The sequence below is a fragment of the Agelaius tricolor genome, unplaced genomic scaffold, assembly GCF_023055355.1.
Source record: "Agelaius tricolor isolate 1412-34295 unplaced genomic scaffold, bAgeTri1.0.p SCAF_5, whole genome shotgun sequence".
Classification (NCBI taxonomy): domain Eukaryota; kingdom Metazoa; phylum Chordata; class Aves; order Passeriformes; family Icteridae; genus Agelaius; species Agelaius tricolor.
The window spans coordinates 27,720,634-27,733,848 of NW_027269265.1; the positions used below are offsets into that span (position 1 = coordinate 27,720,634).

Below are 13,215 nucleotides of genomic sequence, written 5' to 3' on the forward strand. Positions count from 1 at the left end.
GAGAGAAGTCATCTTCAGAGAGAAAAGGCTAAGCAATATGAGGAGCAAAAGTAGTGGAGGAACTTAAAGTGAAATCCAATTCAAGAACAGAATTTCAGTGCTCAAACATCTGGGGAAAGGTATTGCTACATTAAAAGGAGTAGGATGTTAAATGGTTTGGTCTGAGAGGCCAAGTACCAAATGCTTGGCTTTCTGGAGAACTGCCAAGAAAATGCTTTTCTTAGAAGAATTACCTGGCTTGTCCTAGTACAGTGAATTTATTAAAGGCTCAAGTATATTGTCATAACTGAGATTTTAAAAGGATGCATAGGCAGTAATTCCAAAATGGGTAAGATTACCAAAGAAATGGTAATGTAGCTGTTCATTCTCCTAAAGAGTATTGGGATTCAAAAATGCAATTGGGCCTCAATAATGGTGTCAGTTCAGGAGTGAATCCGATGCATTAGATCAAGGAATGCAACTGGGGCTTCAGAAATGTCCTTGCTTTTAATTTCAGACTGTAGTATAAATTCTGAGATATTTTCATTGTCACTCATCTATACTCCTACTAAAAAATTTCTGGTGAAGTCAAGCCTTTAATTTAACTTTCATGACTCCATGATTAACATGCTTGTAATGATCTTATTCTTGTGCTAATAAAAGTAGAGTAGCACATAATACTGGGACGAATGAAGGCCATGGTAGAAGAGCCTGGCGTTCTTCCACAAAGGAGTAACAAGAGATGATGTAAGTACCAACATCGTATTTTGAAACTAGATTCAAATGATTTCTAAGGTGAAACTTATACTAATTTCCAAAAGTTCTTATCACAAACCTACTACTCAGCTGGCATGAGTCCTTGTTGACAAACCCAGGATTGACTAAAAGGGATAACACAACTATCCTTGCAGAACTGGTATTGAGAAGTATTGGCAGAATTGAGGAAGTCTGCCTGAAATTGTCTTGAGACAGTACTTCTCTTCATTTTAATATCACGATATCTAGCATGCTTATATAACCTAAAGAAAATCCCATACAACTTTGTAGTAGCACAACCCAAATGAGTAAAACTGAAAATATGCCAACTTGCTATTAATAACTGACAGACTTGGATAGTAACTGCTGTTAATAGTTTCTCAGATTGTTTTGGGAAGAAGACAGCATGTCACCAAACTTCTAGGTAAGGCTAGCTTACAAGACAAGCTAAACAGAAGGCTTGTTCTGTAGAAGCAATACACAACACTGTCATTACAAAAGCTTCATATTTGGCAGAACAATCATACTCCCCTTTGATCCTGGGATCTGTAAGACCCTGCAATTTTCAGACAGCAATGGCACAAGATCAAGGTCAATAGTATTTTTTTAAGATAACATTTTTTAACAAAGGATAGAAGCACAGAAACAGCCAGGCAGCAGTTGCACATGTGGCATTCATGTTTTGTAATAATTTCAGTTTGAATCCTGCCAATATCACTTCATCTCAAGCCACTTGCTGGGACGCTGAGCACATCCATCCTCTCCTGTAGGCGTTATTTCTACCCAACAAAGAGACTGTGCTTGGCTCCAGAGACTGTTAGTCTTCAGTTTCATGGGCACAAAAACAATTCAAAATGTACTATGAATAGTGAATAGGAAAAAACAAACCCTTAGCTGTCAGTAGCAGGCATAGCATCATGGAGAGCCTCTCCATTAGTAGATAGCTGTCTTGTAAAAAAAATCCTTGGCAGAAACAGGATTTGGAGCATGTTCAAGGAAGGAAATTTTCTAGAAAGATTTCATGATTTTCCAGAGATTATTCCGAGATTTTTTTCACTAATCTCCAATCATTTTTTATATGCTCACTTACATCTTACAAAATTTCTATGAAATTTCTATGAAATTTTGTAAGAATTTCATTTCTTACAAAATTTCATAGACTTTCTACCAGCAGCTTTGGTGGTACAATTGTTACCATCAAAAACACTTATAAAACACAAGATAGTATTTCTGAATAGGAAAGTACACTGGATAAACCCAGCTTCTGTTCTTAAAAAAACAAACTGTGTATGCATAAAGAAATACAGATTTTAAAAATAGTCTACCATAGAAATGCAGTAACTTAAATAAGAGTGGAAAAATATTTTTGAATATATCTTAACTACACTTTTTTCTTCACATTTGTATAGCATGGAGTTCATGCCTAATACCGCTGCGGCTGATATTGCTGTAACACAATTGCAGAGCTTGAGAACATTGAGAACTGTCATAGAAGATGTACATGGGCCTTTGTGTACACAGATCACTCAAATGCTCAATCTTACACTGTGTGCATCAGATATCCTATTTTTTTCAGAGATCATGTGTAATTTAAGAATTGTTTTTAGCCTTTTAAAGAGCAGTCTGCATGTTCCCCATACCTAGGGACCAGCATGTGACATGATACCCTTCTGGAAGTTCCCCCAGCCAGGTAGGAAGAGGAGGCGCCTCTGCAGCACCCTGAGTGCACCGACAAGTCTCGATGGCCCTGAGGAGACCCCTCTGCCTCCTCCACCCAAAGCCCCTCCCGTGTCCCAGGGGCTCCGTTCAAACCCCGAGTGTTCTCACTCCACATGGCTGGGCGGTTCCTGACCGCGGTTATCCTGGCCAGCCCTCGTCCTGGCCTGCGGATTGCCATCCTGGCTTGGCCTTGCACCTGCCCTGCCAGTGGGCACGGCCTGGCCTCTGGCTGCCACTCTGCCACCGCGGGTCTGGGCCTGCCGCCTGTGACCATACGTGGCCACGTGTCCCACAGGTGGTGTGGTGGGACCTCCAATACACCTCTGAAACCATAGAAAACGAACAACAAACTCTTTAAAAAGTGCAGTTTCAGCAGTTTGGGGATTCTTTGATTTTTAAGAACCACCACATAATACCTGTTCCTTCTAATAAATATAATGAACTGGAGCAGCAGGTTGTATTTCCCAGAGACAAAATATTCCTTTGTCTGATATGAAGATTAACATAAATTCTGAAGAAAGATTTCTCTCTCTCCAAAAACTGCATGGAGGGGGCAATGTTTTTCAATTTTAACTGAAGCTTGTCTTCATCTTTCTTACATGTATTTCATTGTCTTACATGTATTTCACTGTATTCCTGGGAAGAACACACAGAAGGAAAACACCTGAAATGAAAACACATGATCCCCCTTGTTTAGTCTGTACTCACAAAGCCTGTGATAGGCTATGTCTCCAGAATATATGATATGTGTCAGTTTAGGGGCAGGTTGTGCATTGAGGCAACAACAAAAAAAAAAAAATCTCTTCAAGACTGATCATTGCACCTTTGCTTGTACTCAACATTTGGTAAATTGAGAGGACAACCACAATATCCTATGATAATAGCTTATCCTATCCTATGAGCTACTACAGCAACAGATGTCCTAAGTACTGCACTCTCAGTACAATCTGGATACAAAGGACTGAGATAGCTTTCAGCACTGTAGGAAAGAAAAGGTTATACATTTGTTTAAATTTACTCTCAGATCCACAAATAATATATTGTCACCATACACTTCATCAATATGCATATCCTTTTACAGAAGAAATCCTTCCAGGGACTTTTAACAATATGCATCTTGCTCGGACTTTTGACAATATGTATCCTACTCGGTCAAAAACCTGATACTACTTTTCTGCTCAGTGATACAATGCAGTATGCTCAATACAATAATGGGCCATTATCTCTTGTTTTCTAAAAGATGCCTTGAACTGCAGATAGAAACTTACATCTCATTAGAGCCTTTGCTATGTTAATGTAAATGTCCCAAACACTGCTGCCTCTGCTGGAAGGTGGATTTTTCATTTTAGGTTTTTACACTTTGTAAAGCACTACTAAAAGCAAACCTTTTTTTGTTTAAAGGAGATCTACTGACATGGTTGACAGATTATTATTATTATACCTAAGCTTCTACCAATGAAGGTGTCATACCTTATATACAAGCACCATGCACTTGTGTCCCAATAACACTGAATTTCCTTCTAGATTTTAAGTTTCTTCCCATGTTGCCCTCTGATTACCCAAATTATTGAGTAGTTAACAGTGAACTGAACTGTTCCAGCAATAATGGTGCATTTTACTTCTAGTCTGTGATAAAACTTGTGAACAAGAGGATCTTTAAATGAAGGGGTTAATGAGGAACATATGTCAAATCCAAAATCACTCAGCCAATAATTCTGTGACATTGGTTTGGGTATTTATTCTATTGTTTAGTCAATTCCTTTGGCATGCAAACCAGGAAATCAAAATGATATGTCTACATAGCGTATTATAGGGCAAATCACGAAGATGTGGCTTTTTACAGCATATAGGAAGTGAGCTTTTTCTCATGCAGGTATCACAATTGAGACCCTTTCTTACTCTGTTTTTGTTAGGAATTAGAAGGTGTAGTTATCTGATGCTGATTACATTAAAAACTCCTAAGTCCTCCTTTTAAATTGGCATAAGCCATTGCTCTGGGCTAAGCTGGCATACTGATGCATAAATTATAAGGAAGAAGACTTATATATAGCCAATCCTGTCTGTAACTACTGAATTTGATTCCTCTGTTAAGAATATCTGAGTCACTCAAGTAGATGTATTTGATGGGCATGTGATCTAATTGTGTTACTGCTAAACCTCAAACAGTTGCTATTAGAAGCAAATTAGCAAGAGACCTTTGGATAATTCTACCACTCAAATCAAAGCCTCAGTCAATTAGCCATCTTAATAAATAACAGTTCCCTAAAATGAGACCGGAAAAAGAGACTAAATAAATATGCAAAACCCCTATAAGGTGAAAAATTTAACAATTTTCCAAAGGTCAGGAAGGAAGCCAGGATCTAAATTAGATTAAAGGTTTGATTTTTCTACTCGTCTTTATTCAGGCATATTAAAACCAAAATAAAATTCTTTTCATTGTGATCGCAGGCCATACCTTTGCAAAGAATTCAGTTCAGCTGCATGTTATGAGAGTCAGGAGGGTAGGTTAGAGCAAACAGTTTAGTCAAAAGTAATCACAAGGTAACTGGAGGCTTTTGGCTTTTTGTGGCCCTTTAGCTGTCTTGGCTGTCATGAAACGAGAATTGGTGCTCTAAACAGGAACAGTTTCCTTCTCCACAGCATTTGTGCTTCTCTATGCAGAGAATACACATTTTCACATCCATGCATATATAGTAGATCTCTCTGTCCCTTGCCTTGATTTTGCCTGTGTTGTCCCAGCAATTTGCATCATGTAATTTTCTGTAGGTCTTGAAGTCAGGCCAGCCAAAAGGTTGTTAAGAGAGAAAAACTAACTATATATTCCATTGCTCTAGAGCATTTCTAAGCAAGATTCACATCTAAACATGATTCTAAGCAAGTCTTTTGGGCTCCATATAAATATTCTTATACTATTTTTTAGGGCAAGATGTATAGAATAATTTGAAGAATAACTTGAAATAACATACCAGCCTGTTAAAAAAAAAAAAATTAGAGATGAGGAAAAATATGCCTTGGAATTGTGAAAGTGGTAGAATTGATGATACTGTTTGGTATGGGTTCTCATGATTTGGAATTGAATCCATATGAAGCTCCCTCATATGCAGAGAAGAAACAACACTTAGCCCAGTGTTGCTGCTGAATAATGCATTTCATACTTGCATTTTAAAAATCTACATTTAAAATACTGACTTGGCTGACAAAAAATGCCCGGCATAGAGTGACTCCATTTCAGCAAAAAAGAGCTTTGTGAGTACAGAACTAAGGGGGATCATGTCATAAATCACTATACATATGGTTACTGGCAGTGACAATTTATAGGAATTAACTCACCTGATAGCCTAATTGTGCTTCTGTTAAAGACAACAGTAAACTCCTTCTGTCTAACTTAGAAACGAAACTGAACTTGTAATATGCTCAGGAATTGATAGCTTTATACTCTACAAATTATAATGCTGCATCCCCTTTCTTCTTAGCTGAACACACTTTAACACTGTGATTAAATAAATTGAAATAAATAAAAATATTTCAACAAAACAGTCACAAACTTAGTGGTCTTTTCATCTAAATATATATTTGTGTACCCTCATTTATTACACATTAATGCTCAGTCTTTACTCATAACAGTTTTTCTGCATATGTAGAATATTATTCATAACGCATGTTTCATTCATATTACAACATAAACAAGATATATATCTAAAAGAATTAAATTAATTTAAAATTCCAGTTTCATATACTTTTATTACAGTTGGTTTTAGTCTATAAAGAGCTACCTATTAAAAAGTCTTGAGTCAATTCTATAAAAAGAAGTTAAATTTATGATGTTTAGTATTACACATTATACAGTTCCTTTATTTTTTTGCTCACTTGATCATGCTGTGAAAAATTCATGAATATTTAGCTATTAAATGAAATGCAAAATTTTCATTACCATTTTATTGAAAACTTGACATCTTAAAATACCATACATACCATTAGTATTCTAGTGCATTGTCACCTTATTGAAAAATGCTGCTAAAAAACAATACCACCATTCAGAGAAAAAAAAATTGTCCGCCCAAGGCTATTAACTATAGTTCTACACATACATTAGTGACAAATAAGTGAAGCAGCCAATGCTCACAAAAGATGTCACTAAAATGCTAGGAAACAACTGTAACCATAGAAACCATCTCACACTGCAATCTGAACATCTTTTGTCAGTGTTTGACTAGAAATGAGATGCTTAAAATCATTAGGCTATCAAAAAATCTGAAGTCTCTTCATTGAAATTTACATATTTAAATATTTTGAAACCTGCAAAAACTTCAACATGATACTTTCATAAAATATTGTTTCAGCTCTTAGTCCTCAACTATCACTTTTGATATAATAACAAGGATTATAGAGAAAATTACTCCCTCCCCCAAAGTCCCCCCCACCAGACCCTATTGTAACTGCATATACCATAGAAGAAGACAACCTAGGCATTTAAGAAACCCCAAAACAACCCACCATGAAAAACTGAGATGAGAAGTAAGGACAATTTACTCAGCTCTCTTTAATCAAAATATTCATAGGCATGGCATTCACTATCTCTGCCTAGTGCTTTGATATTTTTTAAAATATCTTCATAGACACCATCCCCCCTACTAACAGGATTAGAGATATTGTATAACCTTCATGACATTATGCACAAAATATTCTACAGTCAACAAAATATTTGGATGAGAAATTTTTTTATCTGACTTTCGAAAGTTTGAGAACTTTTGAGGATTAAGTATCTCTCCATTAGGCTAATGGCTTATTATTAACTAAAAAAAAAAAATGGCCAGTACTTCTGGCCTATAGAACAATAGTACAGCCCAGCCTTTTTGTACAGTGAATGATCCTGTTATGTTGGGCTGGGGGAGATACAGGAAGGCAGCCTTAGTTCATTTTGCAGTCAAAATCAGTGTTGCAGTAAATCTGTTATAGTCTGAAAATCAACTGTGAAGAAACAAAACAGGAGCATAAATGGTGATTAGCCCTTTAATACAACAAATTTCAGTGGTACAAAGGACAGCTAATAATGGACATGCTATTGTTTGCAAAGAAGTATTGCAGATATTTAAGAGAAAAAAATAATTCCAATTGTGTGTGTGTTCATTAATTTACCATTTATGAACTATGAAATTTTGGAGATTACAGAGTGAAAATACTTAATGGAAAATCAAAGGACTGAAATAACTTGTACAGTTTCCTTCCATTATGTTTTCAATAGGTCCCTAACTTTCAATAGGTCCCAGGTGTGTATGGGCAGTACTACTTAACCAAGTCTCTGTTATGTAATGTGTTGCTTAATTTCTGGTTTTTGTGGCTTTAAGCAATGTCCAGTGGCCTTATTAAAAAGCTTTGAGCTGGTCCTTTAAAGCACTGTTTGCCAATGTATTGTGATTTAACTCTTGTAAAGGAATGTGGAGAATTTCAAATTCCACCTCTTCTCACCACCCCCACCCTCTGGTGGCAGAAAAGGTCGGATTTCAAGGTCATCAATCTCATGCTTTTGAAAGTACTGCAAGACACATTAGATTGGCAAGAATGTTTTTCTTCTGGTTGGCAAACAAAGGTGGTACAATTTACAAACTAGGAATCTACTATTTTTATCAGCAAAGTAGATTGCAAATTAAAAAAGGCAAAAGAGGTGGAAATAAAGAAATAAATTTATACAATTCTTTACAGTGTTTTTATTATGTGCGTTTTACCAATAAGCTTCACAGAATTAAACAGACAAGAACCGATATATCTTAAATGCCATCTAACTCGTTCTGTAATTTGTGATTGACTTAACATATACTTCAGGAGGTTGTGTATATATAGATATTATGTTGCAGAACTTAAAAGAAATAACAGTAATAGAAAATGCAAGATGATATTTTCTAGAGGGAATATCATATAAATAAGCACAAAGGTAAAAAAAATTCTTCACAGGTTTTCTGAAAAAGAATGGCTCACGGTATTCTAACGATGATGAAGTAATCCTTTTGGGATGAACTACTGTATGTAACTACCCAATCAATTTCATCTAAAGTTATAATGAGTTTTAATTTCTGAACCCAAACTTGTCCTACATCATGTCCACATGTATATTTAAAGTCTATGTTAATACTACTCTGTTTCTTGTAGTTCATTGTCTTCTTATCACACAAAGATGTTCTAAGATAATGCCTTGCAGAAGACAAGGAAAGAGGAAAAATTATGAACAAGTATTACAACTGTTCTTATAGTTCTAGTAGTGTTTACTGGTTCTGTTATTCTGATGGTGAAGTAGAAAGTATCTTGATTTTACCAAATCAGATTCAAAACTGCTTCTTTGAATGCCTGATTCATTTGTCAGACATGTTTTTCTACTTCATGTTTTATGGAAAGATTATATAAGTAGGAACCATTTGACTTATCCTCACTAGTAAGTGTTGGTTTAGTTTTATCAATATATAAGGATAAAGCACACATCATAAGAAACTAACATCTATCACTCTATAAATACAGACATAATATAAACATATATTATTAACAAAGTCATCAAGTTCTGCAATGCTGAAAAAAATTGATAACTTACCACCTTCAAAACTCTTAGCATTACAGGGGTATTAGCACATCCAAAACTGGAAGTTAGCTTGTTCTACATCCAGTGCTTGTGACATCAGTATTAATTCTTCTGTTTTTAACTATCTCAAAAGTTTTTCTGTCCTGAAAAAATTTGACACAAAATTATGGAAAAGAAGCTCTGTTCCAATGGCACAAGAGGGTCTTTGTCTGATTCACAGAGACATATGCTGTTACTTACAGTCATATCTGATAGGAATCAAAAAATAAAATGATATTTAAACAATCTCTAAATTTATCAGAATCTTCCTGCAGCTAACTGAAAGGTATTTATTGATTATACTGATTTGTTTTACTAAGGAGAACAATTTTAAAAACTGGAGCTGTGAGGGGTAAAATAAATAAATTGTGCTTCTTGCTTTTTTGACCTACCTTGAATCATACTTTGTCACCTATACTAATATTTTTCATCAAACTGAATTCCATAGTCAGTCAATCACCCAGGAAGGAGATATTAGTTGTAGGCTTTATTTCTTAAATACCTGTGTATCAGTGCTCCAGTATTTTTCCATGGGTATTTAGTATAAGGTTGTAAATAATCTTCAGTGTTGCTAGGACCCTACAAATCCCTTTTTCAACTGCAAAGTGCAACAGTATACCATCCTCTCATGTTTCTGGATTATTACAGATTTTTGTTCTAGCAATGTAGTAGATACACCTTTGCTGATGTGATAAATGCAGTGGTTTCCTATTTGTTTTTAGGTACAATTTAATAATTTATTTTCTAAGTTACTCAATAATTATTACTCAGTAACAAGGTACTCAATGCTTGACTTTGGTTAGATGACTTTGTTCTTTCTTCTTGCAGAAATGGAAATCTGCTGAGTTAATGTGAAGTGGCTTGATGTTGTGGGTTGACCTTGGCTGTATGCCAGATGGCTCACCAAGCCTCTCTACCATTCACTTTCTCAGCAGGAGAGGTGGAATAAAGGTGGAAGACAACTCATCGTTTGAGATAAGCAGTTTACTAAAGCAAAAGCTAAAGGGGGCATTTTCACAAACAATGAGGAAAAATAAAATTCTCTACTTTCCATTGACAAGTGCTGTTTGGCCACTTCCAGGAACCAGGACTTCAGGCTGTGTAGTGGTTGCTCTGGAATATTAAAATTGCAAATAACAAATGCACCTTGCTTCCTCCTTTTCTTAGCAATTATAGCTGAGCTGGTGTCATGTAATTTGGAATATTCCTTTGGTTAACTTGGTCAGCTGGCCTGGTTTTGTCCTCTCCAAGGATCTTGCCCATCCCCAGCCTACTGATGAGGGGCAGAACTTTAGAGAGGCAGCATTGATGCTGTGCCAGGGATCCTCACCAGTAGCTAAAACACTGTTTTATTATCAACACCTTTCTTGCTACCAATGCAAAGTACAGCACTGTAAGGAGCTGCTGTAGGGAAAATGAACTGGACTCTAGGACATGTCCAGGCTAACTTACTTTCTGTAAAAATCATCTCTTATTGCTGTTGTCAGAGACAGAACTGTTCCAGATGGCCAAACTTAGTCCAGCCCCAGCAGGGCATGGCTTGGTTATGTCTTGATGAATTGGAGGCCTCCTGTCTTGGCTCAAAAAGCTAATTTCAAAGTCTATTTATTTATTTATTTATTTATTCATTCATTCATTCACTAAAGTTTGGCTAAAACAGATTGAACATTAGGAAGAATATCATGGGCTTATTGGAGTCAGTTATACATTTGTAATGCATTATTTACTTCATTTATACACTTGAATATTCAGTAATCTAAATGATAATTCAGTTCTTTCAGCAACTGATCAATGACATTGCCTCATACAGTAAATTCTGTATACCCACAACTGTCAAATAATATGTGGATTTCTATTCCATAAATATTTCGTATGTCAAGATTCTTCAGCAAAATGTAACAATTTTTTTCAATAAAATTGATGCTAGCATACCTAGTATTTTAATATAAAGAGGTATCGTTCATAGGTTGGTGTGAGAGTCTGTCCGAAATATCCTTCATTTGCCTCACGATTGTCATGGAGAGACACCACTGAAAAATCAAAAACTCCTGTTTGCTGAACCAGTGGGGGGGAAAAATCATGTGCCTGATTGCTAGCTCACTGTGTCCACAGGTGTTGTTTGCTATGTGCCACACTGAGTTCAAAGAGGCACCGTGCCCTTTTTGCACAATAGCTCTGGAATCCTCCCCACCTCCCAGCCTGGCGGGTTTGAGCTTTGGGGTGGTCCCTCCTCCAAGAGAAGACCCCTCTCGCCCGTCCTTAACCATCGTGACAGACAAGTAGAGATGTAAGAAGCCTCATCAAGGGACCGAGACATGAAATCCCTGTGTGAGAAAGGCTCCTCTCACCTTCTTCCAGAGACTGGGACTGAAACCCCCAACCTGGGGGAGGTGTGCAGTGGGGGGGGGAAGGACAGCTGCCCAAAGCAAGTGCAGGTAGTAGACCACGAAAACAATGGCTCTCGCTTGTTGCCTAGCCTGAACTTTGTGTACCCCTAACTAAACACCATTCTTCCCCCCTGAAGACCTTTGTTTTGGTTGAGAAATTTATTCTCTTTCCCCCAATGATAAAGAGTATAACTGGGGTCTAGATGAACTGTGCCTTCGAGATCTCCCCAGATGTGACCTGGCGGACTCCATCGGCTGGACCCCGAAGGATAATGCAGCACCACGTTTGGTAACTATAACCCACTCCTCTTCCTCCCTCTTTTCCCTTATTTTCTCCTTTTTTCCCCGGTTCCCTCCCCAACGCATTTCTGCTGTGGTTATTTCAATAAAATTGCACCTGTTGATTTTTACTGCAAATCCACTGTGCCGTGTTGGTTTTTTGCACCCTGATATCACCCCTACAAACCATCACAACACTCGTTTGTAAGGGCAGATCGTGACAGCTGGTTACTTAATTTTATTTCTTTATTCATAGCTTTGATTTGAAAAGATAAATTAGATTATAAATTCATACTATCTTAATGCCTTTATGTTTATATGTGCAATAAATAGGTATTTCACATATTTCTGTTTTAAGATGAAATTAGACACTTTACATAAAGATTAATGCTATCTTGATCGATTATGTATATACTAACAGTTCATATCTGTGCATAATCATAACTGTTTGATGTTTTGGACTTACAACTTTATATGCTCTTGTATAATTAAATTACAACATTTTCATATACCTGACAACTACACTGACCTGAAACAGTGATTTCCAACCTTTGAGGGTGGGCCTGTCTTGACATTCACAATCATGAGCAACATTTGTAGACACAGTTGTTAGTAAACTGGAAGAATACATCTACCCCTCATTTTCTGTAGTAGGAAATTTATAGGAATGCTGTCTGATGTACAATAAAGGTTGTTGCAATTTCTTTGCAGTCAACCTTTTTAATTGCTGTTACTCTTCTGCTCTATTCTACCACACTCACACTTCATTTTTTTTTGTTTCACTAGGATAAAATGTCATTATCCAGACACCGAACATTCCAGACATGTACTGTTATTCCCAAAGTAAGGAGAGAAGATTTTAGGTAAAATCTCAATGCAATCAAGATTAGTATAAAAGTGCCCCACTTTCCTTTATTAGACATATTTATTAGTATCAATCAGTTGAATCTGTATTTCTTGAATCTGTTAAACAGAATTTTGGTATTAGAGTCATTATCTGTATTTCCACTTCATACTTTGGTTTCATAAATGCTTAAGCCAAAAAAATTGTTAGAGGATGTAACAACGTCTCTGCCAAGACAGATCTGGTCTTTAGAAAATGAAACCCAAACATGAGCTTTAATAACACATGATGAAGGAATGCAGCTAAAGATACATATCAAATCATGCACATAGACAGACATTAGTCTGTGTAGAAATAACTTATATTGCAAGTAAAAAGGCTCCACACAATTCACGAAAGAACCCGTTTCCCATTTTTACTAAGCAGTTCTTGAAACATTCACATCAACAAGTTGCAGAAAGGTGACTGATTGTAGTAGGTGATGAAGTAGGGAGCTTGGCTACATTGCATATCCATCTTTCAAGCCTTCTCATATTTAATATTTTTTATTGTTGATACCAAACAGTTAAGGAAACACCAAAATCATACTCTTATCCTTTTTTTACAAAATCAATCTAGTTTTTAGGGTGAAGGAAAAGATAAGATTG

General features: G+C 36.4%; 1 long non-coding RNA gene across 1 annotated transcript in view; it reads left to right on the forward strand.

Annotated features, from left to right (window-relative positions):
• The window catches only part of LOC139589989 (uncharacterized), a 109,456-nt gene extending 97,421 nt beyond the window's left edge, over positions 1-12,035 (forward strand). Inside the window, exon 3 of the long non-coding RNA XR_011679178.1 lies at positions 9,887-12,035. This is a non-coding gene — a long non-coding RNA (uncharacterized lncRNA). The remainder of the gene's footprint in view (positions 1-9,886) is intronic.
• The last annotated feature ends 1,180 nt before the right edge of the window (positions 12,036-13,215 follow it).